The sequence below is a fragment of the Tamandua tetradactyla genome, chromosome 2, assembly GCF_023851605.1.
Source record: "Tamandua tetradactyla isolate mTamTet1 chromosome 2, mTamTet1.pri, whole genome shotgun sequence".
NCBI lineage: Eukaryota > Metazoa > Chordata > Mammalia > Pilosa > Myrmecophagidae > Tamandua > Tamandua tetradactyla.
Genome location: NC_135328.1, coordinates 191,797,737 through 191,822,275, shown reverse-complemented (window position 1 = coordinate 191,822,275; position 24,539 = coordinate 191,797,737). Strand labels below are relative to the sequence as shown.

The 24,539-nt window shown below is 43.2% G+C and overlaps 1 protein-coding gene and 1 long non-coding RNA gene across 2 annotated transcripts in view; one reads left to right on the top strand and one right to left on the bottom strand.

Moving 5' to 3' along the window:
- The window catches only part of CSMD2 (CUB and Sushi multiple domains 2), a 609,437-nt gene that overhangs the window by 362,156 nt on the left and 222,742 nt on the right, over positions 1 to 24,539 (bottom strand). The window lies entirely within an intron of this gene.
- LOC143663889 (uncharacterized) lies at positions 2,503 to 6,417 on the top strand. The gene is made up of 3 exons (XR_013166219.1): positions 2,503 to 2,943; positions 5,346 to 5,497; positions 5,752 to 6,417. It is a non-coding gene; the product is annotated as an uncharacterized LOC143663889 (long non-coding RNA).

Genomic DNA, 24,539 nt, shown 5'->3' with positions numbered 1-24,539 from the left:
GGACGTTGGGCAGGTTTCTCACTCCTCTGTACGCCAGGCTTCTCATCTGTACAATGGGTATGATATGTACCTCACAGTCTTGTTCTAGTGATCAAACACATGCAAAAGTACTTGGCACAGTCCTTGACACACAACAGGTATTTGTAGTGGAGAGACCTAGGGTGGACCCTCATGACCTCTGCCTCTAGTTGTTCACAGCCTTGTATAATCCCAACCATTAAATGTGGACAGGGCCTGTGACTTGCTTAAAACCGGTGTGGAATATGGCAAAGAAGATAAGATGTCATTTCTCTGATCATGTCACGAAATATAGAACTCCATCTTGCTAGTAGATTCACTCTAGAGATTCTCTTTGCTGGCTTGAGGAAGTAATTGGCCATGCTGGAGACATTCTCGTGGCAAGGAAAATCAGGCAGCCTCCAGGAGCTGAGGGCAGCCTCCAAGCAAAAGCCACCAAAAAACTGAAGCTCTCAATCCCACACCCGCAAGGACTGCCTTGGCTGACACCTATCTTGCAGCCCTGTGAGACCCTCAGCAGTGGCTCAGCTAACCCAGGCCCAGACTCCTGGCCAACAGAAACTGAGATGATAAATGTGTGTTCTTTGAAGCCAATAAATTTGTGGTAATTTATTGCACAGCAATAGATAACGAATATTGCCCTCAGTACACAGCAGTTTCCTTGCAATTCTGGAAGAGACTGTTTTAAGCTTGTTTCTTCCTCCAGCCTCTATCTTACTTGTTTGATTTCCTTTCCATTTCTATCAGCCTCTTGAAGGTAGAGGAGGATCCCCGGCTAATTAGGTCCTGACGTGCACTGCCTATTCTGCTGTGGCTCCAGTTGGGTTGTCTTCCTTCCAGCCTGCACCGTGGGTTCTTTGTGGGCAGTGGCTGTGTTGTATCACACTTCTCTCCTGGAAAGGGGCCCCCACACAGCTGGGTCCCCAGGCCTTATGCTACCACTTTCTGGTTTCCTGTGTGATTAATTACACGAATGTGGGTGGCCAAATCTTAGCTTTGACAACAGTTTGCCGCCATCCCTACTGAAGACTAACATCACTAACATGCCTTTATGAAAAAGACAACAGGAGGATGTGAATCTGCTGGCTTCTAATGATTATAATGTAATGACAATGAAGGGGAGGGAGGGAAGAGGAGGAAAAGTGTGGAGGGGGAAGTCTGGAACCAAGCCTGAAACAATGGTGGAGAGGAAAGTGGGCAGGATGTTGGGCACGCAGCCAGCATTCCAGGCCCACTCAGCCTGGCTCAGGTGTCCCTGCCCTGGAGAAGAGGCTGAAATCTTTGGAACCATCACCGTCTTGTTGATGACCAAAGCTTTTCTTCTGACTCCTTCTCTCCTAAGGCCTTTTCTGGTGTTCAGTCATTAAGTTTATTTCTTCATTCACTCACAAATATCCATGCAAATATTACTCCTACAATGTACCAGAAACTGTTCTGGTGTTAAGGGTACAGCAATGTACATTTGGGTTTAGACGTAAAGGACAAAAAGGAGACAGGTCAGTCATGGACTGAAGTAAGAGTTTGTCATACAGCAGGTCAACAAATTAAAGGCCCTGAGGTAGGTATCTTAGATGGACAGAAGGAAAGCCAGAGTAACTAAAGGTGTATGAGCTGTGGGGGGAGCGCAGAGGGTGAAATGCCAACAAAAGCTATGGGCAAGGGCAAGTCAAGGGGCTTGGAGGCCTTGGTAAGTTTATTTTGAAACCTAAGTGCAATGGGGAGCCATGAAGTGTTTGCAGCAGGGGAGAGTCATCTACTTCTGTCCTTGACCTTGAGTCACTATCACTAGAGCCTTCAGAGACTATCAAGTGTGAAAAAGGAGGTGCCACCTCCTCCAAGGTCTGTAAGAGAAAGAACCTAAACACAAACTCATGGCATTTTTCCCCTTTGGAGGGGAGATATACAAGACCCTCCTCTCGGTCTTCCTTGGAGTAGCTGTAAGATATAAAACAAAGGCAGAAATTATGGAACTTCTCCCTGTGATTCAGCTAGAAGACCAGAAATGGAGGGGTATGACTTGATGGCGGCATGTTCTAAGGAAATGCTTCCCCCTAGGTCGACGTATCCCATGTGGAGCAACTTCTACTAGACCCATGATTCTCAGATTCTAATGTGTAGTGGAGTCAGGGCTTATTAAAACAGATTTCTGGGTCCCGCCTCAGGGTTTCTGATTCAGTGTTCCTGTGTGTGGGCCCTGGACTCCGCACTTTTAATAGGTTCCCAGGTGAGACCATTGCTGCTTGTCTGAGGACCGCAGAGGCATTCTTCTTCCTCTTTCAGCCCTTCATTCATTCTATGGAAAAGGAGAGACTTACCCAATAGGTAAATTTGGGAGGCGCTACCCATGCTCAGTCAAGCCCCCTCTCCTCTCTTAGAAGAGTGTATTCAGGTCTGCTCCCCAATCAGCTCATCAGTAATAACAGTGACAGGCTGACCCTCATCTGCCTTTCTCCTGCATCTGCCAGTTGATTCTGAACTAAGTATATTTATTAAATGGGTTCCCCTCAAATCCCAACAGAGAAGTTGATCCCAATTGCAAAACAATCGATTAGCATTACGGCTGCACAGACTTGGGGACCTTCTAATTGGTTTCAGCCTCTACTAAAAAGCATCAATTGTTTTTTGGGTAAAAAGGTCCAGTTTCTGGGCCTTTAAAACTGGGGGCAAGTCTTAGAACAGGGTGAGGGCATTAGGGTGAGGTCACAAAGGCACTGGCACCTGTGTGTCTTGTCACATGCTGGCACACTCCCACAAACAATACCTACCTGCAGGTGTGCTGAAGAATGAAGGAGATGCCTGAGACATCACAGCAAATTAAGTGTGGAGTGCAAGAAGCTCTCTAAAGGATGGTGTAAAGGAGGAGAGAACAAAGTGCAAGAAGACAGTTTCAAGCAGGAGAAATGGTTTGGCCAAAATCCTGAAGGGGTGTGTGACACTCAGGCTGGCCCTGAGCTTTCACCATCTCTTAATGATTCCTTGCATCTGCTTTCCCTACTCCTTGCTCCCTTTCCAGTCCTTTCTCTGCCTTTGCTGTCTGAGGTTTCTAAGACTCCCCCCTTTCAACAGTGCATTGTTTCAGTGCCAACCTAGCCCCCATAGGGGCTATAGCCCACCCCACCAGCTGCGTTGTCTCCCACACTCACCGTGTTAGGCAGCTTCCCAAGTGACTCCAGTCATCCCGCTGCTGTTAAAGTGTGTTCCCCAAAGGATATATTCAAGTCCTAACCCCGGTACCTGTGAATGTGGCCTTATTTGGAAATAGGGTCTTTGCAGATGTAACCGAGTTAAGATGAGATCGTCCTGAATTGGGGTGGGCTCTAATCCCATATGACTGGCATCCTAAGAAAAGAAGAAGAGAAAGAGATGTACAGAACAGAGAGGGGAGGTAACCATGGGAAGACAGAGGCCGAGACTGGAGTCATGTTGCCACAAGAAAAGGAATGCCAAGGATTGCTGGTGACCACCAGAAGCCAGGAGAAGGCATGGAAGGGGCCTCTCTTAGAGATTTCAGAGAAACCCTGGCCCTGCTGACAGTTGGATTTCAGATTTCTAAGCCTCAAGAAGAATGAGAGAATAAATTTCTGTTGTTTTAAGGCATTTGGTTTATGAGACTTGGTTATGCAGCCCTAAGAAACAAATACACCCACCTCCTGGCATTCGCACCCTTATAAACCTCCTCCCTCTGAGTGTGGGCTGGACTTGGTGACGTGCTTTTAACAAATAGAAGACGGCAAAAATGCCGGATGTCTCTTCTGAAATTAGGCTATAAAAAACCTGTGATCTCCATCTCTTTCTCCTTCCTTCTTCTCTCCTGGTTTGCTTGAAGCAACTTGACATGTTGAAAGCTGTCCTATGGAGAGGACCATGTGGCAAGGAGTTGAGGGTGGCAACTGGCCAACACCCAGGCAGGAATTGAGGCCTTCAGTCAAACAGCCCTGGAGGTACCAACTCCTGCCAACAATGGGGAAGACTGGGTGTCACTTGAGAAGCGCATCCTTCCCCAGTTAGGCCTCAAGGTAACCACAGCACCCAAGGACCCTTTGAAGGCAAGCCTGGGACAGACCCTAAACCAGAGGACACAGCTAAGCAGCACCTAATTCCAGACCCTCAGAAACTATAAGACGATAGACTTGTTTTATGCCACTTAGTTTTGGGGGGATGTGTTTCAAACAGAAATAGATGACAAATACAGATTTTGGTATCAAGAGAGGTGCCATGACAAAGACCTAAAAATATGGGATGGCTTTGGGACTGGGCACTGGGCTTAGGCTGGAGGTCTAGTTAGAGAAAATACAAATTGCTTTGAAGAGACTTTTAAAAGGGAAGTGAGAAACATGCTATTGGAAACTGAAGGGGGTCCTCGTTAGGTAGTGACACTGTCATCTGCACCTATTTGGAAAGCAGAACCTGTGCCTAATGAATTTGATGATCTTGCTAAGAAGATGGCCAGGTAAAGTATTGAAAGAACTGTCTGGTTTCTTTTTGAAGCTTACAGTAAAATGTGAGAAGAGAGAGATAAATTGAGGGAATAATGTTAAAACATAGAGACAGGACTTGATAGTTTTTCAAACTCTCAGACAGTAAAAGATTCTAAAATGAAGAAATAGCTTTCCTACAATGTCAAGAAAAGGTAGCCTAGAGATAAAGCAAGGGTGTGAGTATTAAGACTTCGAAAGATGAAAGGATCATAGTATTAAATTCAGTCACACAATGGGTCCTTTAAAGAGAGTGAGGTTGTACCTCACAGATCCTCTAAATTGAACAACAGGGGTTCAGGAAGCATTAGGGTAGGGTCTCTTTGGCCATTTTATGAGAAACCCAAGGTTGCACAGCTTTTGGATGTAGCTTTTGTGAAACAGATTAAATCTAAGATTCACAGAAGACCCACAAAATTTTTGAGAAAACTATTATAAGCAAAAACACTGCCACTTTGACTGAAAGGGAGAGAGCATTAGTACAAAATAAAAAAGCCATGGAACAACTTGAATTCTCAGCTGAGAAAAGTCAGTGGCACACATGTTCCTCCTTTCATGAAAAAAGAATGATTCAGAGGGAGGATCAAAAGTAAAAAAAGTGGAGCCAAGAGTCATAGAGCATTCCTCCCAGGCTTTGCAAGCTAATTAAGAAATGTCTAACAGCTTCCTGGCTGGAATTCAGAATTGTAATGGACCAATAACTCTTTGATGCTTCACATTTCCCCCCTTTTTGAGTAGAGATGTCTATAGCCATTATCCTATGCCCAGTCCACCATTGTATGATGGAAGTACATGTATGTGTGTGTTGGATGAGGGTTGGGGGAGCAGACAACTGTCTCTTTGGTTTCCTAGATCTGCATCTCTAGAATAACTGGACTGTAGAACCTGTGCTTATGCAAGTTCACTGAAGAGCCTCATCCATACTTGGACTTGATTTAGATGATGAGATTCTGAACTTTGAGCTGACACTGCCAAAGGATGAGACTCTTGGGCCTTGAGAGGGGGTGAGTGCATTTTTCATATGAGAGGACCATGAATCACTGGGGCCCAGAGGGTAGAATGTGGTAGGCAGCTTCTAAAAGGGCCCTCCATGATCTTTGACTCCTGGTATTCAGGACCTTGTATAATCCCATCCCTCATGTGTGAGCTGGGTTTAGTGATTGGCTTCTAGCAAATAAAATGCCATGAGATTGATGGGCTTTCAGTTTGAAATTTTCTGGCTCTTCTTATTCTCTCTCTCTGGCTCTTATCTCTCAAGATGAAAATTGCCCTGTGGAAAGGAACCGAGGGTGGTCTCCAGCCGATAGAACAGAGGAACCGAGTTCTACAAGGAACCACATGAATGAGCTTGAAATGAACCCTTTCTTGCCTCAAAGCCCAGTTGAGCTTTGAGATGACTGCAGCCCCGGAGGCGGGGGGGGGGAGCTCCCTGATGGCAGCCTAGCTAGAAACCCCAAGCCAGGAAACCCAGCTAAACCACACCCAGATTTGTAGCACACAGAACCTGTGAGATAAATGTTGCTTCAAGTCAGTAAATTTTGGTGTAATTTGTTCCACAGCAATAGATATCTAGTATACCATCCTGAGGTCCTGCTTCACGGTATTTTGCCCAGAAGCATTATACACTCATCCTCTCCTCAGGGCCTTTGCACATGCCACACTCCAGGTTGGAAACATCCTCCCTACCTTTTAGGTCTGGAAAACTCCCACCTCCCTTAGAGGGCTCAGGTTAGGTATCCTTTCCTCCAGGAAGCACTCTTAGACCCTCCTTCTCTCCTCTGTGTGCCCACAGAAACTTATGTAAGTATACATACTACCATCTTATTGCATATGACATTGTGACTATTGTTTGTCTCCCCAGCTGGTGGAGAAGGGCAGGGACCTTGCTGTGTTCATTCTGGTTTCTCTAAAACCTAACACAATGCTTGACAGAGTAAAATAATAGCAAGTTTTTACTGAATGCTTATTGCATGCCTGTACTGTTTGAAGTAATTTGTGTTTAGTTAGCATAAAAACCTAATGAGGGAGACCCCTTTAATACCCCCATTTTATAAATGAGGAACTGAGTCACCAGGTGGGGTGCTCAATGCATGTTTGTTGGAAAAAATGAACAACTGAATATACAAGAGGCAGATTCCTTCCCCTGCCCTGGAGCCCATCAGCAGTGAGACTCCCCTTCTCTCAGGAAGTCTTTGAAATGGGCAGAGTTGGGCCAGAAGGCCTCCTGGGACTCTCTGTGCTTGACAGGTTAAGTCATTTTAGTATTGCCAGATAATTACCTGGATCTGTCCCTAGGAGTCTCCAAGGAAGGGCTTGGCTGGCACCCAGAGAATTTGATGGGCACCAGAAACCACACCTCCAGCTATGAGCTTGCAGCTGTGCCTCTGGCCCACAGGCAGAATAAGCATTTTCCTTCCCTCGCACCCTGTCATTACAAACCACGTAAATTCTTCGATACCAATGTTGAAACGAACAGATGCGGCCCTGTATTTTTAATGCATTATCTGCAATTAGCAGCAATGAGCATGGAAGAACTCTGTAGTCCCTGCGGCTGCCCCTTGCCAACACAGCTGCGAGTGCATTTTTGCTGAAGATTCTGGCCAGGCTCCTCTGGCCACACAGCCCAGGCAAATGGTGAGGGAACGTCCATTTGCAGAGTGTGTACTCTGCCAGGAAGTGGAATGGGGGTCGCTGATGCCCAATCTTTGCTTTACTGTGGACCTGACCTCCCTCCCATCTCACCACGCTGCTGTGATTCCACAATGATCCCGAACACCCAGACAGAATGTCTCCCATGGAAGGCCCCAAAATCAGGACAGGGCAACAATCCCATATGTCATGGGTGCAAAGGATTTCCCTAGCCTTGGGTCTGGGGTATGACTAAATGACTATGAAGTGCAAAAGGGGAATGCTGCTGGGCTCAGGCAAATATAACAGGGTATCTGCATGGACATGCATGAGAGCTGGTGGGTACTCACAGGCTCTACACAAAGGGGAAGAACATTATTTTATGTAGTAAATAAAATGTTAGTATCTAATGTAGCAAGCCTTATTTCCAAGTGCTTCCCAGACATCGTCACATTTAATTCTAGAAGGCATGGTCTATGACCCCAGCCAAGGACAACCTGAGATCCAACTGTAGTTAAGCAAGGTGGTTTTGTTGACTCCTGACAACCAAGGAGAATGAACCCCACAGGGAGGTGTGGGGAGAAGAGTATTTCTTGGGAAGAGAGTATTTGAAAGAATTTATTATAGGATTTGGGCTTGTATTAGTGGTTTGGGGAAAGAGTCAAGGAAATGGAGCTTTGCTCTGGATTGGATGCAATCAGGAAATCAAAGTCATTCTATGATGGGGCATTTAATTTTACCTAGAAGGTGGGAAGAATGAAGCAAGACAGAAGTTGTAACTGGTTAGGAAGCAGCAGTCACTCATATTAGCCAAGATGCAGAGAAAGGGGGCTGTTTGGTCACTTTTGTATTTTGTTTAATGTTCATGTTGTCTGAGTTTAGGTGTGATGATGAAATAGTCTTGTGTTTGTCTTAGTCCACAGAGTGGCTTTGTCTAATGTTGATGTTCTGTAGTTATGCTCAACAGGAGAACACCACGGCCTAGGTGTAAGTATCAGGCCAGCTGCTGGCCACACCAAGGCCTAATGTGGGGCCAGGGAAGTTTCCAGAAGTTGGATGCTGTTCTTCTCTTTCTCAGTAGCCTCTGTTATTGCACCTGCTTTACAGATTAGGAAACCAACTCCCATAGAGATGAAGCAGCTTGCCCATGTTGTCACAGCTAGGAAGTGGCAGTGTGATTCCAAGGATCTGAAAAGTAGGATGGGAGTCGAGAGACTCAGCAGAGTGGACAGGGGGAGTGGGTGTGAATAATATGGGACCCTAGACTGACCAGGAGGAGGACTGGTCAGGTGGGAAAACAAAGAACAAAGGTTTGGAGTCAGATAAATCTACCTTAGAAATCTGAGCCTGCTACTTATTTCATCATGGTCCTGGGCAATGTACTTCACCTCAGAGAATCGATTTCTTTTTCTGAATAATGGGAATACCAAAATCTGTTTCTCGAGTTATTGTATAAGGTACCTGTGTAACACCTTGGAACAACAGATAACACTTTGAGCATTTGTTACATACTAGGCACATGCACCAGTTCATCAAATGCTCACAGCAACCCCACAAGGCAGCTTCTATTATAATTCCTGATTTGCAGGTTAGAACATGGAGGCACAGAGAGGTTAGCCACTTTTCTGAGGTCACATAGCTATCAAATAGAAGAATGTGGATTCAAGCTCAGGCATTCGGTTCCAGCACCCTCACAATACTGCCTCTCACGGTAGCTGTTGGGTCATTTTTCTTCTTCCTTTGATGCTCCAAATCATGAGCTTCAAGGCTGTAGTCATATCTTGACAGTGATTTAATGCCCTGCAGTTCCCTAGGCCCTAGACTTTTCTCGTGGATGGGTCTAAGCTGCTTGCTTGGCTCTGGTCCGGGAAGCACTCATTTCCTTTTAGAAGGTCAAACATTCTTGGCATGACAGATAATGTAGATTCAGTTTGCCTTGGTCAATAGATCAAATAAAGCATAGTATTGCCTTCTCCGTACTTCCCTGCCTTTCAGTAAGTACAGAAGCCAGAAGAAAACACTGGGAAATGAGCAAAAACTAAGTGGGGAAATGGAGAGTGACCCAACACTGCAGCTCAGGCCCTTTTTTGGCAATATTGTAGTGTGGGCCGAAGGCAAATGGTTGCCCAAGAGGCAATGGGCCAAGCACAGTGGGTCTCTTTGGATCCCACAGCAGTGGAAAGCTGTTCAGAGGAGTTGTGGTGCCACGGTCCAAGACTGACTCAGCACTGCCTGTGCCTGACCTGTTGAGTGGGTTTAAGGGTTTTGTCACTAGTTCTGGGAGGCTGGGAGGAAAGGAGTCCTGGGCCCATGACTCAAGCAGACAAGGTCCTGCACACCATGGATCCTTTCAACTCCTGGTTCCGTCCCTGCTGCAGGGAGAGGAAGGCCTAGAACTCACAGCCAAAATCTCTCTGTTCTTTGATGCAACCCAAGATCACTACCATCAACCTTTTTGAGGTGCATCTGTTCTTAATTATATCTCTAAATCTCAAGGCATTAAAACCGTGAGATTTTGGGAAATTTAGCTGCTTAGAGGATTCATAAAAATCATTGTAATTGCTGAAATTTACAGAGCTCCCTTTTGCAAACTGTGAAAGCCAGAGAGACAACATGATCATGGTAAGGACACAATGAAATTGCTTTCAAGTTCTCTTCACAGAATGCTGGGACCTTGGTCTGTATTATTTTGTTTAGCTCAAGGAAGTAGATGAAAAGCGTAGTTTTCTCCATTACCTACTAAAGGAGACCAAACAGAAGAGAGGTAAACTAATGTAGAGGAATGCCTTCGGGTGCTTGCCCTGACACACCCTCTTCTCGGGACTGCCCTGTTCCTTTCCCCTGGAGCCAGGCTCCTGCAGCTGTGCTTGTACTATTCGGCTTGCCCCTTCCTAGCTTCGGCTGACAGCAGAAGGAGTGGCTGTTTGACTAATGAACTGAGCCAATCAGATTCTCGCTCTTGACAATTAAGAGATTCAGAAACCCAGAGTCAGTCAGTAGGATCCTGTCTTAGATGTTTCCTGGGGCTGCCACAAGGAAGTACCAGAAACTGGTGGCTTAAAACTATAGAAACTTATTGTCTCATAGTTATGGAGGCTTCGAGTCTGAAATCAAAGTGTTGGCAGGGCCATGCTCCCTCTGAAACCTGTAGGGGAGACTCCTTCCTTGCCTCTTTCTAGCTTCTGTGGTTTGTCAGATATCCTTGGCATTTCTTAGTTAGTAGGAAGATCCCATCTTCAAAGATCCCATTTCCAAATAGGATCACATCTATGGAACCAGGGGTTAGAACTTGAACCTTCATTTTTGGGGGACACAATTCAACCCATAACAGACCCCTAGAGTTAGAAGGCAGGCAGACTCAGGAGCTGGAGTGATGGTCAGGGACCATGTGGTGTGATTAACAAGCAGATAGTCACAGAATGACTGAGAAAGTTGTTCTCCAGCATTTCTGTCCCCTGAATCCATCCAATAAATCATCTGGATTCCTAAGCCAGGAGCCATCCCATGAGCCCTGGACCATCAATGTCTGAAGGTGAGACATGGGAAATGACCTGGACTCCTGCTTTTCTTTCTCTCCACATGGCTTCTCTTCCGCTGCTGGCACCCCATGAGCACCACGGACATGAGACGGGAGCAACCTCTCTTCCCCTCTAATGGGCTAGTTGGAGACCAGCATGCGGTCCATTCCAGAGACCCTTCCTGACCTTCATCAGAAGCCAACATGGGTCTCCCCAGAGCTGTCGAGGTGTGGGGGCACAGCCGCCACTGACCTGCCCAGCTTGAAGGAGAAGGACCGAGCTGAGTCTCTGTAAAGGAGTCATTGTTTTGACACATCACAGCTATCTGCTCCCCACATCGATCTGACGGCTGCAGCAGGGGCTGAAGGCAGCAGACACAGAGGCCCTGGGAGTACAGTTCAATGAACAGCCCTCATTGATCCGTTTACCTGTCTGATGGCCAGGCTTCCCCTGTGCCACGTTTGAAAGACACCTAGGGAAGGTTAGAACTGGAAGGACATCTTAGGCCCCCAGGACAGTCCAGAATTTTCACAAATGGGACAAGCAAGCCCCAAAGACACTATTGAGATGTGACCTTCTGGATTTCAATCAAGAGAGTCCAAGTAGTCCCATTGTTTATTGGGCAGCCTCGGGGAGAAGGGGGGCATTATTGTGCTTTGTGACCTTGTGTTTCCCACAAGGAGCAAAGCAAAGAGAATATATATTTATGCGAAGTCCCTAGGACTGAATCAGAAGCTCTTGGACTAAAAGAAAAAGCATATTCTTACCACCAAGGCAGCAATGTATTGCTGCTAATTCAGAACCCCCACTGCCCTGACTACATGGGACAGAGACCAGCACAACCACACTCCTCTCTCAGCTGGAGGTTCCACATGGAGTGTGTGAGACAGTGGTTTCTATGACGCCAACTTTTGCCCAGCCCTTGCTCAGTCACATATTCAGATTCAAACCTGCCTTGTCCCAGTGCCAATGAGTTGCCAGCAGGCAATTCATCACGAGCCCCCTCCTCCTTTCGTGAGTGGATTCTAGAAATAGTTTGCTGCCTCCACATCCAAGGTGCCATGGACCCAGTGGGATATAGTCCCTGGGGCCCCTGCAGTCTTGGTCGTTAAGCGCCCCCATAACAAGTGTGGCCCATCTGCTTGATTGATATGCTCCCATAGCTGGTCTCTTTTCTTGTCCCCTTATGAGCTGGGAACCTGGTGAATCTTTCTAGATGGATGGGGTTTGGCCTATTTTTATGAGAGTTGGATTTATGCTCCCATCCCTATCAACCCACTGGTGTCCCTGATCTAAAATTCATATAAACCCCCAAATTCATATGTCTACTGCATTCTTTTAGAATTTGCCCTCTGAAAATACGCCAGCCCAGAAGAGAGTAGAATTTACCTTCCTTCCTTGAAGTAGCAATATGGAAAGTCTTCCCTAACCCTGTTCTAACCAACATCATCATAATTATGAGGACTGGCTTTAGACTAAGATAGAGTTGCTTTTGAATGACTGTACCTCTAATTAGCTATTGAACTTGGGAAAGTTACCCAATTCCATTCTTCCAAACCTCAATTTTCTCACCTGTAAAAAACAGGAATATTAAAACCTACCCTACATGACTGGTGTAGAATAAATGAGAGAATAAACGAGATGATGGATAGTAAAGAATTTAGCACAGTGCATCCTACCTATTAATATGCAGCAGTCATTGAGAGCTTGCACTATATCAAACTCCGTGTTAAGTTCTTCGTGAGCATTACCTTATTTAATCCTCATAATAATCTCCTAAGATTATATTATCTCCAATTTTTAAATGAAAAATATGAGGGTAGAAAATGTTAAGTAACTTCTCCAAGGTCGCCACGGGTCAGTGATTGAGCCATCGCTTATTGTGACCTCATGGAGACCAAATATTTATGACTTATCTCATTTTATGTCATAGCCCAATGTCCAGGATATAGTAGGCACTCAAAAATATGTTGAATGAATATATGGACTCCCATGTCAGTGGTTCTTTGTATAACTGAGGTGAGAGCTCAGTTCTACCAACTTATGTTTTCTCCTCCTTGCCCTTCTCTCCTCTTCTTCCTACTCCTGTCCTTCTATTTCTTCTTCCTCCTCTTCATCTCTTTTTTTGGTACTAAGCTGTTCATCTGTGTATTTCTGCCAGTATTTGTGCTCTTATCCCTAGTACAGCTATTCCTAGGTCTTTTAATACACTCAAACCTTCCATCCGAATGGATACATCATTTCTATGCCACCTACTTTTTAATAAGAGAATACTCCCAGATGCAGCACTTTGGACAGAGCTAGGATTTTTTAGCTGCTGGTTTGTAGTCAGTATTGGATTTACATTAAAATATATATTTACATTAAGCGTGCGGCCCACACATGAAAAAATACTGCATTCCACCCTGCTAGCTCTGTGGTTCTGGCTCTCTCTTCACTCTCATAGTCTACGAGATGAGAAAAGAGTGCCATAAAGATTTTATGAGTCCAATAGAAGCATTCCTCAAACGGGATTTATTTTGAAGGCATCATTAGGAAACCATGGCCATGTTGTTCAAAGGGGAAGCAAAGCTCATTTTGATGGAATTCTTTTACTTGAATAAAGTCCAAATGTTTCATTAAGATACACTAATGCCTACCAGGTGAGCAACTTCTTCAATTTGGTTCAAATCAACAGACTCTTTATAAAGCATTTTCAGCTTCTCTGGCCCTGTTCTTGACAACAGTGATGAGACAACAAGGGTGTGATCTTCTCCCTATTCATGTTAAAAGAAGGCAACAGAGAATTACTGGATTGGTACTTTCAGCCCTTCATACTCTGGGACAAAATGTATTTGTGATGCCCAGTATGTGTCAGTATGTGATGAGCATGTCAAGGTAGACAGGACATATTTCCTGCCTTCAATGATCTCACCATCTGTTAGGGGAGATACAGGTACTCACATGCAGCCTACTATGCAATATGAAAAGTCTTATGACAGAAATAGGTACAAGAGCTTGCCATCTGCGAGCTTGTTCCAGAATTGAGTGGAATATCTATTATCTTCTGCCTAGCTCACTAACTCCTATTCTTTCTTCAAGGACCCAGTCAAATGTCCTTTCTTCTAGGAATTCTGGCCTGGCTCTCTGTGATGGCTTTTGAAGTTGTTGTAAACTTCATGAACAGAAAGTCATGTTCTTAAAGCTAATCCATTCCTGTGGGCATGGACCCATTGAAAGTAGGATCTTTTGTTGAGTAGGATATTAAGTTAAGATGTGACCCAACTCATTCAGAGTGGGTCTTAAACCTTTCACTGGAGTCCTTTAAAGAAGAAGAAATTCACACAGAGAAAAAGATGCAGCAACTGAGAGAGAAAGACAAAGAAACTGAGAGGAAGTCCCTGAAGCCAGAAGCTGGAGGCAATGAAACCCACCCGGAAGAGAAGGGAGAGACCAGCAGATGTTGCCATATGCCTGGCCTGTGACAGAAGAGTCTAAGTTAATCACTGGCAGCCTGTCTTCAGGAAGAAGGTATTGTCTTGCTGATGTCTTGATTTGGACATTTTTATGGCCTTAGAACTATAATCTTGTAAACTAATAAATTCCCATTGTTAAAAGCCAGCCCATTTCTAGTATATTGCATTTCAGCAACCTAGTTGAATAAAACATTCCTTGAGACAGAGTTAGTTTTCTCTCTCTGAGATTCCCACAGTACCCTGAAGAAAGGAGATGTGGAGGAGACAGACACTAAATAAATGTTATGTCTATATATAAATTTCTGTAGGAGCGAAGAGCAGGAAACAATTAACCACTAAGGAAGGGGTGGAAGAGGGTTGAATTTGTTCTTGAAAAATGTGGAGAAGGTCATTCCAAATAGAGCAAATAGGAAGGAAAGAGACACGACAGTTGGAATGGATATGATATGTTTATACGATGGCAAGACTCTTGGGGTATCTAAAGCAAAAGGCATGAGAATGGTGCTGAGACCTGCTGGTGAAGGGGACAAGTGGCAGAGATCAAACTACCAAGTTAGGATGGGGTGAGATTATGAAAATCCTCTAAGAAGTTTGCTCTTCATCCCATAGGCAGTAGGGAGCTATTAAAATATATTTTCATTTTTGCATATTTTTTCCCTTTACCCAGAAAGTAGTACATGCCTTTTGTAAAGCTTTCAAAAAATCTAAAACCACATGAAGAAAAACATAATACTTTCAGAGATAAGGGTTTTAATACTTTTTTCTTGTCTTCCCTCTTTTTATGATTATTTGTGTTTGTGTGTAAAAAATTAGCTTATGCTACACATGTTCAGTTTTGTATCTTCACTTTTCTGCTTAATATATTTTAAACATTTTCCAATTTCTCTTAGTAGTCCTTGAAATTATAATTTTAATTGCTCCATGTTGTATCAGCCACATGCACCATGGTTTAACCATTATAATTGGACAGGTAGTGTTTCCTTTCTCCCCACTATTATAAATAACATTGGAGTGAGCATCCTTGTTTATTTTACACTAATTTCTCACTGTTTCCTTGGGATAAATTCCAAAAGTGGGAATCATATTTTACACTTTAATCACTACTGTCAAACTGCCTTCCACAAAAGATAATGCCACTTCACAATCCCACCAATAGCGTATGAGGCTCAAAGAGATTAAATTACTTGTCTAGGATTAAACAGCTCATGAGTGGAGGGCTGAGAATCAAATGTGGACACTGATATCCACGGGGTGAGGCAGAACTTTAGTGGTGAGATGGGGTGTGGGGTGGCTAGAGGTAATCGCGTTTGGAGAACTGAAAATGACTCATGTGAGGATAAATGATCTAATGAGACAGCTTCAAAAGACAGGCTGTTCAATGAACATCACGTGTGATTTCTCATCCTCTCTCCAAAGCTGCCTCAGTCACAGCTCCCTCCACTTGAGAGTGTGTAGACCAAAGAGGAATGAAAAGTACTCCCTTCTCCTGACTGTTATCCCTTTATAGTACCCAGGTCTTGGGCTGGAACTGCACAGGTGAGAACTTTCCTGATCATCCCTGAAATTTGGTCCAGGGAGGATTCCCCATGAATGCCCCAGGTCCACTGAACAGGGCAATAGTAGGCAGGCAAGTTAATCGGCCATAAAGGAAATCGGAGATACACATCTCTCTGGGCCACAACAGGTTTTCTCAGTAGTCTCATAATTAAGAAATGACTCAATGAAGAATAGAAGATTCAGGATCCATAACTCTATCAATACTCCTACCTACTTAACCCGTTCAATGGTGGGGAACCAACTGCCTCCCCCTGGGAAGCTATTTTATTCTATTAGAAAGATCTTTGTGCTAAATCAGGGCTCGACTCCTCCAACTACCCACTGATTCTTTTTCTGTCAGTTATCCAAACTTCCTTTCATATGACGGACATTTAACTACCTGAAGGCAAGTGCCATTTTCCTCAGTAGGTACCAAGTTGGAGACTAAATGTCTTAGGCTTTGGAGTTAGGCAGACCTGGGGTTCTAATTCCAACTCTACTAGTAACTAGCTGTGTGTCCTTGAGTAAGTTGCTAAGCCTCTCTGAGTCTCATATTACTTCCTGAACTGTAATTGATGATCAGCTTACCTCACTGGAGGGAATAAATAAAATATCAATATCATATGGCAAATGGTAGATGATTGTTAGAGGTCCCCCTCACAATTGTTTTTTTCTAAATCAGTATTTCTTAAAGGCAGCCTCTGTCCTATTACATTAGATGGCCAAAAGTGCATATTTAAAATGTAGATTTCTGTAGGGGTCCTACCCCTAATCTTTTGAGTCACATTCTTTAGGAGTGAGATCTGGAAATTTCTGTTTGTTTGGTTCACAGAAGAATCCACGACACCAACAGATTGGAAGACCCCAATACATATGGGGGTTCTCCAAAGTTTCTTGGATCCTTGGGTGAGATGCCCCAAAGAGGACTGCAGCCTCTGAACCAGTCATAGGGCCCGTTTTCAAGAGTCTTATTCTTTGGCTCACTCTCACTTCAGGCCTCAGGATGGAATTTGTAATGCGGTACTGAGAGGGGATGGAGAAAGGTACTGCCAGGGTTTGAACTCTTCCTATAATCTTCATATAGCCTGAAGGAGAAGATCGGCCCTTGGGAGAGGCAGAAGCAGTGCTAGGCAGGGGCTCATGCATCAGCCAAGCTGATTGGTATTTAGGGCATGTCTGCCAACTGGGGAGCTGGAGGGCCACCCTCAAGTACACAGCAAGCACAGCAGACACAGTCACAAGTGCTGGGCCCAGTGGACAGTAAAATGCTCAGTCCTTTTTCCAGCGCACCAGATGCCAGTGCAACCAGCTCCAGATTCCACCTTCTGACAGAGATGGAGCTCCCAGTAAGTTGGAACACTCAAATTCACCCTGCATGCCAGCCTGCCTTCTCACCCCACCTTCCTTCCCTCTTGTCTCTTGGTTGTAAGCTCTTTCCTTGCACCCAATTTTATGCTGATGGCTCTTAAATGTCTATTTACAGCCCATACCTCTCCTCAAAACTTCAGATCCTTCCATTCCCCTACCATGGATGTTGCATGGGCATCTGAAACTTAACATGTCACTAAGCTTGCTCCTTGTCCAGTGCTCCCATCATCCACCCAGCCACTCAGATCAAGAGCTGGGAGCTGTCTTTATTCCCCTTCCTCTTTCCCCTTCAGGTTTGTGGGGTCACTAACCAAGGCACACTGTTCTTGTGTTCTCTGAATCTCCAAAATCCACCCCTGTACTCAGCCTCCATTGAACTTGTGCTACCTCTGGCCCCATCATCTCTCACTTGGGCTATTGCAACAAGGAGCAGCTTGTGTCTGTGCCTGTAGTTTCATCCTTCCAACTGGCTCTCCTACAGTGGACATGGTGGGCTTTCAAAACTGCACAGGTGATCAGATCACTCCCCTGCTATAGGCCTGCAATGGCTCCCTATTGCTTTCAGAACAGAAAACAAAACAAAACATAATCTGGTCTCCATCTACTTCTCCAGCCTCATTCCCTCTCAATTTCCCCATCCTTCACCCATTTTCCCTGACTTAGAATCTGGGAACTCCCCTCCTTCCAGGGCTACTGGACTGACTGGGCTCCCTGCAGACTTTGCTTTCTGATTACCTGCCTCTGCTCTTTCCTTCCTGTCACTACCTGCAATCCACCTCACTATCCAGTTCGGCATGGATTGTTGAAAAAGAAAGAACGATGATCACAACAATTGTAAAAACCTGTTGAACTCTTTTACAAAATCCCTATAGGGCAAAGACAGATGACGGAACAGAGGCTCAGAGAGGTTAAGTGACATGTTCAAGGCATATAATGGTACAAGTGGTGCAGGTAATCCTTAGGCCCAGATTGTCTGACTTTCAAGACTTATCAGAAGATGACATCGCAGAACATGCCCAACTCAGATCTATTTCCAATGGTCTATGCAGCAAAAGCTACTCTGCCTGAACAGAAACCCTTTAAGATAGACCATCTTCAAAAACATAAGTGCTTATAGCCTGGCTTATGGAGGATGCAGTGTTATCTACTACAAGATGGTTAGGACAACAATAAGCCTAAATTCCAGACAGGAGATTATCTGCCTCTGAACTCAATTTGGTTCAATTTTAATCTAATTTAATTCAGTGCAGTTATCGAGTACTCACATGCACCCTATAAGTGCTGGCTATGGAAGGTCCAAGGAGAAAGGCCAAAGCCCCTCACAGTAAATCATAAGTAACTCAGGTGTGGGGTATGCATGAGGGGGCAGGGATTCGGGAGCTGGGAACGAAGTTCAGCCCTGGAACAAAAGGAGGAGGAGATTTTGCCAAATTCTTGTGCTAGTCCCGGTCAATGATTAGTTTTGTAATTTTGCTAATTAGAATTGTGTATTCTATATTTCTTATAGGATATGCATATACGGTAAGACATCATCAGTTAAGTCTAATAGGTATTCTCGGACAAAATATATATAAAATAAACCAGGATTGATGGGCTCTGGAAATGGCCAACTAGGGTTTATAGCTTGGTTCTACCATTTCCTTGCTGGGCATGTTATGTCAATTTTCTGAGCCTCAGTGTCCGCATCTGCAAAAGGGGAATAAAAATAATATATGCCTCATAGAGTAGCTGAAATGATCAAGATAGAATATGTATATAAAGTGCTTAGCACAGCACCCACCAAGTACCTAGAATGAGTAGAAAAAATGCTAGGAAATATAATTCTTATTCTGGATTGCCTAGGCTGCAATAGTAGATGGATGAACCAACCCTGGTCCCTAATACTTAATGAATGCCTCTTGAATAAATGCAGCAGTGAAATGCACAATTTAGGAGTGATAGCCAGCTGAGGTTGCTAAGCTGAGAGCTTGGACTATACCCCACGGGTGACAAGAAGCCACTCTTTGAAGGATTTTCAGCAGGGGAAAGGCAGGGCCAGATATGAGGGTTTAGAAAGATTACACTGGCCAGAATAAAGGATGGGTGGGTGGAAGAAATTCTGCAGCCTAGTAGGAGGATGCATCAGTGTTCCAGGTATAAGAACATCTGAATGAGTCAGGGGTACTGATGTTACAGAGAAAGGGCCAAATTAGAAAGATATTTAGTAGGTAGAACTGGCACAACTTTCAACCAAGGGATGTGAGAAGATGAAAAGAAGTTCACCTCTGCGCAGTGTCCATGAAGGACAAAATGCATTTAGTGAATTAGGGGAGAAGCTTCTGGCTTCTCCAGAAGCCCAAGGCCACTGTTTTCACTTGGAATGCTGGGCTTCCCGCATTTTCCTCTTCCTCAGCACAGAGCAGAGCTGTGACTACAGGGTTCATGAGGCTTGAACAGCCTCATGGGAAGTTCCTCCATAAAAGAGGACTTGGAGCTTATAGCTGGGGTCCGTAGCCAGCAGCGCGAGAGGGTTTTCCCCTTGTCAGGCCTTGGTTAGGGCACAGAAGTGATTCCTAATGGCCGCATGCTTTGCAGGGGAAGTCTCCAAAGATGGTTAGGAAATTAAAACCTCTGAAAACAGTCTAAAGCAACTCCCATTTATTTATAGCTAGTTTATGCCAAGCACACCCTCTCCGTTCTCGTTCAGTCTTCAGCATGACTGCAGAAAGAATCAGCCATGTTTAACAGACAGGGAAACTGAGGCTCAGAGAGGACGGTTGTTTTTGGTGTGGCCTGATGAGGTCTGTCAGTGGAGGAACTGAGATTCAAACTCGAATGGCTTGACTCGGAAGCCATTCTCTCTCCTCTACAACGTATTTCATAATCTTTAATTTTAAATGTCCCATTTCTTCAGATGCTTGCATACTGCCAGTGGTGGTGTAAAATGATTGAATGCTTTTAGGAAGCAATTTGGCAATAAGAATCAAGAGTCTTAAAAAATATTCATTCTGGGAATCTCTCCTAAAGAAATAATCATAAATTCAGAAAAAAATGCTCTATGCACAAACATATTCTTCACAGCAATATTTATAGCAGTGAACAACTAGAGACCATCTAAATGTACACAGAAAGAGGAATAGTTAAGTAAATTGTGATATATCCACTTAATGGAATATTTTGGGGTCAAGGATTTATAATAACAGGAAAAATGTTAATGATAAACTATTTTATTGTGAAATATATATACAAGACATCAATACATTTCAAAGTACATTATACAAGTAGTTATAGAACAGATTTCAGAGTTTGGTATGAGTTACAGTTCCACAATTTTAGGTTCTTCCTTCTGTGTGCTCCAAGATACTGGAAACTAAAAGAAATATCGATATAATGATGCAGCAGTCATACTCATTTGTTAAATCCTCTCTTCTCTGCTATAACTCCACTTTCTCCTTTGCTCTTTCTCCCAATCTTTAGGGGTATTTGGGCTATATCCATTCTAACTTTTTCATGTCAGAAAGGACTGTTGCTAATATGGGATGGGGGCTGGAACTAGGTGATGTTCTGGAGAGCCTGGCCCTCTGGGTTTCTGGACTTACTTGGCTCAGGAACCATTTGGAGGTTGTAGGTTTCTGGAATATAATCTAAGTATGTGAAACTTGTAGAATCTCAGATAGAGTCCTAGGCGTTCTTTAGGGTTGGCAGGAGATTTTGTTGGGGTTTGACAAACTATGTTAAATAGCAATATCAAGCTGAAGCAAGCAAAGGAGTAGCCTCCATAATAACCTCTTAAACTCTATCTGAACTCTTTCAGCCACCAATACCTTATTTTATTACAAATATTTTCCCCCATTTGGTCAGGTAGGGGTTGGCAATCCCACGGTGGCAGGGCCAGGCTCATCCCTGGGAGTCATGTCCCACATTGCCAGGGAAACTTTCACCCCAGCATGTCATGTCCTACGTAGGGGGCAGGTTATGATTTTACTTGCAGAGTTGGACTTAGAGACAGAGGCCACATCTGAGCAATAAGAGAGGTCCTCTGGAAGTAACTCTTAGGCATAACTATTGGTAGGCTTAGCTTCTCCACTACATAAATAAGCTTCATAAGACCAAGCTTCAAGAGCAAAACAATCAAGATGCAAAACTGTATATGGCATTATCCAGGAGCAGTGCCAAGAGTAGCCATAGCTTCTAATTTTGGGCTCTTTCCCCTTCAGATGCTGTATTAGTTTGCAAGCTGCCAGAATGCAATATACCAGAACTGGAAAGGCTTTAAAAAGGGGAATTTAATAAGTTACAAGTTTACAGTTCTAAGGACGTGAAAGTGTCCAAATTAAGGCACCAACAAGAGGTTACCTTCACTCAAGAATGGTCGATTGGTCAGGAACACTTCTGTCAGCTGGGTAGTCATGTGGCTGGAATCTGCTGGTCCCTGGCTCCTGGGCTCCATTGCTTTCCATGTCTGCCTGTGTGGGGGTTCCTCACTTTGCTTCTCCAGGGCTGGCTTTCATCTCTTGGCTTCCCTTGGCTCTCTCCAGTTTCTGGCTTGCTTAACATCTCATGGTGAGGTCTGCTGGGCTCTAAGCATCTCCAAATGTCCATGTCTCTGTTCTCCAAGTGTCGGCATCTGTGTCAGCGCTGCTCTGAAGTTTCTGTCGGCTCACTTGCTGTTGGCTCTGTTGCTTCTTTCCTTTCTGAGTTTTCTCCAAAAAGGTTCCCTCTTTTAAAGGATTCTAGTAAACTAATCAAGACCCACCCTGTATGGGCAGAGTCACATCTCCGTCTAATCAAAAGGTCACATCCAAAATTGGGCGCGCCACATCTCTGTGGAGATAATCTAATCAGAAGTTTCCAACCTACAATCAGGATTAAAAGAAACAGCTGCCTTCTCAAGATTGGATCAGAGTCAAAACATGGCTTTTCTGGGGTACATAATAGATTCAAACAGGCACAGACGCCATCAGTCCCTTCCCAATCACTCCAGATTAAAAGCAATAATAATGAAATTCTTTGCTATGGACAATATACGAATTCTCAATCATATATAAAGTGTGAATAAAAACATCTTTAGAAATTCTGCTATTTTTGTTGATCTGCAATATAAAATCGTAGTAAACACTATACTTTTCTTTAAGCCCCTCCTATGCAGACATTCTGTAGCTGACACACCTATCACTCCTCTTTAATTTACTTTTGGAGACACTAACCATGGAAGAAAAAGAAAAGAAAAGAAAGCAGCAGCATCACACCTAATGGAAAGGAAGAAACAATATTACATTATTCGCAGCTAATATGATTGTCTAATCTAGAAAATCTAAAATGATCAACTTTAAGACTATTAGAGCTAATGACAGAGTTCAGTAAGATGGCTGGGTACAAAGAAATGTGCAAAATCAATAGCTTCCTTATTTACCAGCAATAAACGATTAGAAAATACAATGGCAATAGACCTAGTCACAATAACAAAACTATGCAAACACCTAGGAATAAAACTGAACAAAAAACTTACTAGGCCTACGTGATGAGAATAATGAAATTTTATTAAAGAACATAAAGACCTAAATAAGTGAGAGGCATACCATGCCTCTTATAATATTGTAAAAAGGTCAATCCTTTCCAAACTCATTTATAAATTCAGTGACATTCAATTACAATGGAATTTCTTTGGGGGGCAAAATTTGAGAAACTTATTCTAAAATTCATCTGGCAAAATAAATGCACAAAAATTGCCAACAAAATTTTTAGTTTTAAAGATAATGATGAGGGGGGACTTTTCCCACCAGAAAACAAAAAAATTACTATAAAGCCATAGTAATTGAAATTATTGGATTCTGGTGCAGAAATAGAATAATAGAGAAATGAAATAGAAGAGAAGGTCGGGACACAATTCCAAGAATAGATGTGAGTTTAGTTTATGATGAAAAGGCCATTTCAAATCAGAAAGGGCAGGTTTGAGGCCAATTCATTATTCACTTGGAACTAAGATAAAGTTAGATCTATATCTCACACCTGGCATGAAAATATAATTCAGACAATTAAAGAGCTAATTGTAAAGCAGAGAACTCTGAAAGTTCTAAAAGAAATAGAAATAATGATTTTTATAATTTCCACGTGACGAGGTATTCCTAGCCAAGACAGACTGCAGGAGTCATAAAGGAAAGGATCAACTGACTTGATCTCATAAACATTTAAAAGAAAAAAAGTTAAACTTTCTGCTGTGTGACATAATAAAACAAAGTTAAAGGACTAGAAAAGGGCAGTGTACCACTGGCTCAGTGGCAGAGTTCTTGCCTGCTGTGCTGGAGACCTGGGTTCGATTCCCGGAGCCTGCTCAGGCAAAAAAAAAACTAGAACAGTTTTGCAACGTATAAGACAGACACAGTAATACTATTCAAAATATGCAAAAAGCTCCTATTTATCAGTAAGAAAAACCCATCCCAATAGAATAATGGGTAATAACTAGGACTAGGCAAGTCAGAAAATAAAAATGACCATAACCATGTAAAAAAATTATCAACTACATTAAAATTGGAGAAACATAAATAAAAACAAGAATGAAGGATTCAGTGGTAGAATGCTTGTCTTCCATGTAGGATACCCAGGCTCGATTCCCAGACCATGCACACCCCAAAACAAACAAACAAACAAAAAAAGAATGGAGTGTTACTTTTCACTTCAATCTGGGAAGGATCCAGGGAAATAGCTACTCTCATACACAGTTTATGGAAATGTCAAATTGACATAGCCTTTTTTTGAGTATCCTTGGGCAGAATCTACCAAAATTTAAAAATAACATACACTTTGACCCAGAAATTCTACCTTTAGGAAGCTATCCTGTAACTGTTCCAATGTGTGTATCAAGACATATATAGGAAGGGTTAACTACAGCATTGTTTGAAATGGTGAAAAATGCAACATTAGGCAACTGCTGAAAAATAGAGACAGATATTTGTGCTGACATGGAAAAATCTCCAATATATGCAGTAAAGATAATAAAAACAAGCTATAGAATACTATGTTTATGTTAACCCCCTACTCTGTGTGTGTGCACGAGTGTGTGTGTGTGTGTGTTTAAATGCATAAGGGCAAGTCAACATACCAATATGTTAATAATGGTTGCCACTGGAAAGGCGCATGGTATTAGGATAGGCATTTGACAAACATTTTTAATGCAGTACATTTTGAATGTGCATGGATTTTTTAAATAACAAAAAAAGTATATACATACTGTACTAACAGAGCTCTTAAAAAATGCCTACATTAAAAAGGAAGGATATGCATCAAAATGTTCATACAAGAGGTTTCATTATTCTAGTTTTTCTCTGTTTTTACAATTTTCTTTAGTGAACATCTTATGTTTATAATGGAAATTTAAAAATGAATATACTTTATTCTTTTTAGATTCTATTTCCTTTTTGCTGGAAACCAGTTCAGTGATATACTTGGTTGGGTGATTGTAAAGCAGAAAGGGGGTCTCCATGCGTCTGGGTCCCAAGCATTGACTTGAGAGCATTTGAAGGAGATGAATAACCAAATGCAGATGGGAACAAGAGCAAACCGGT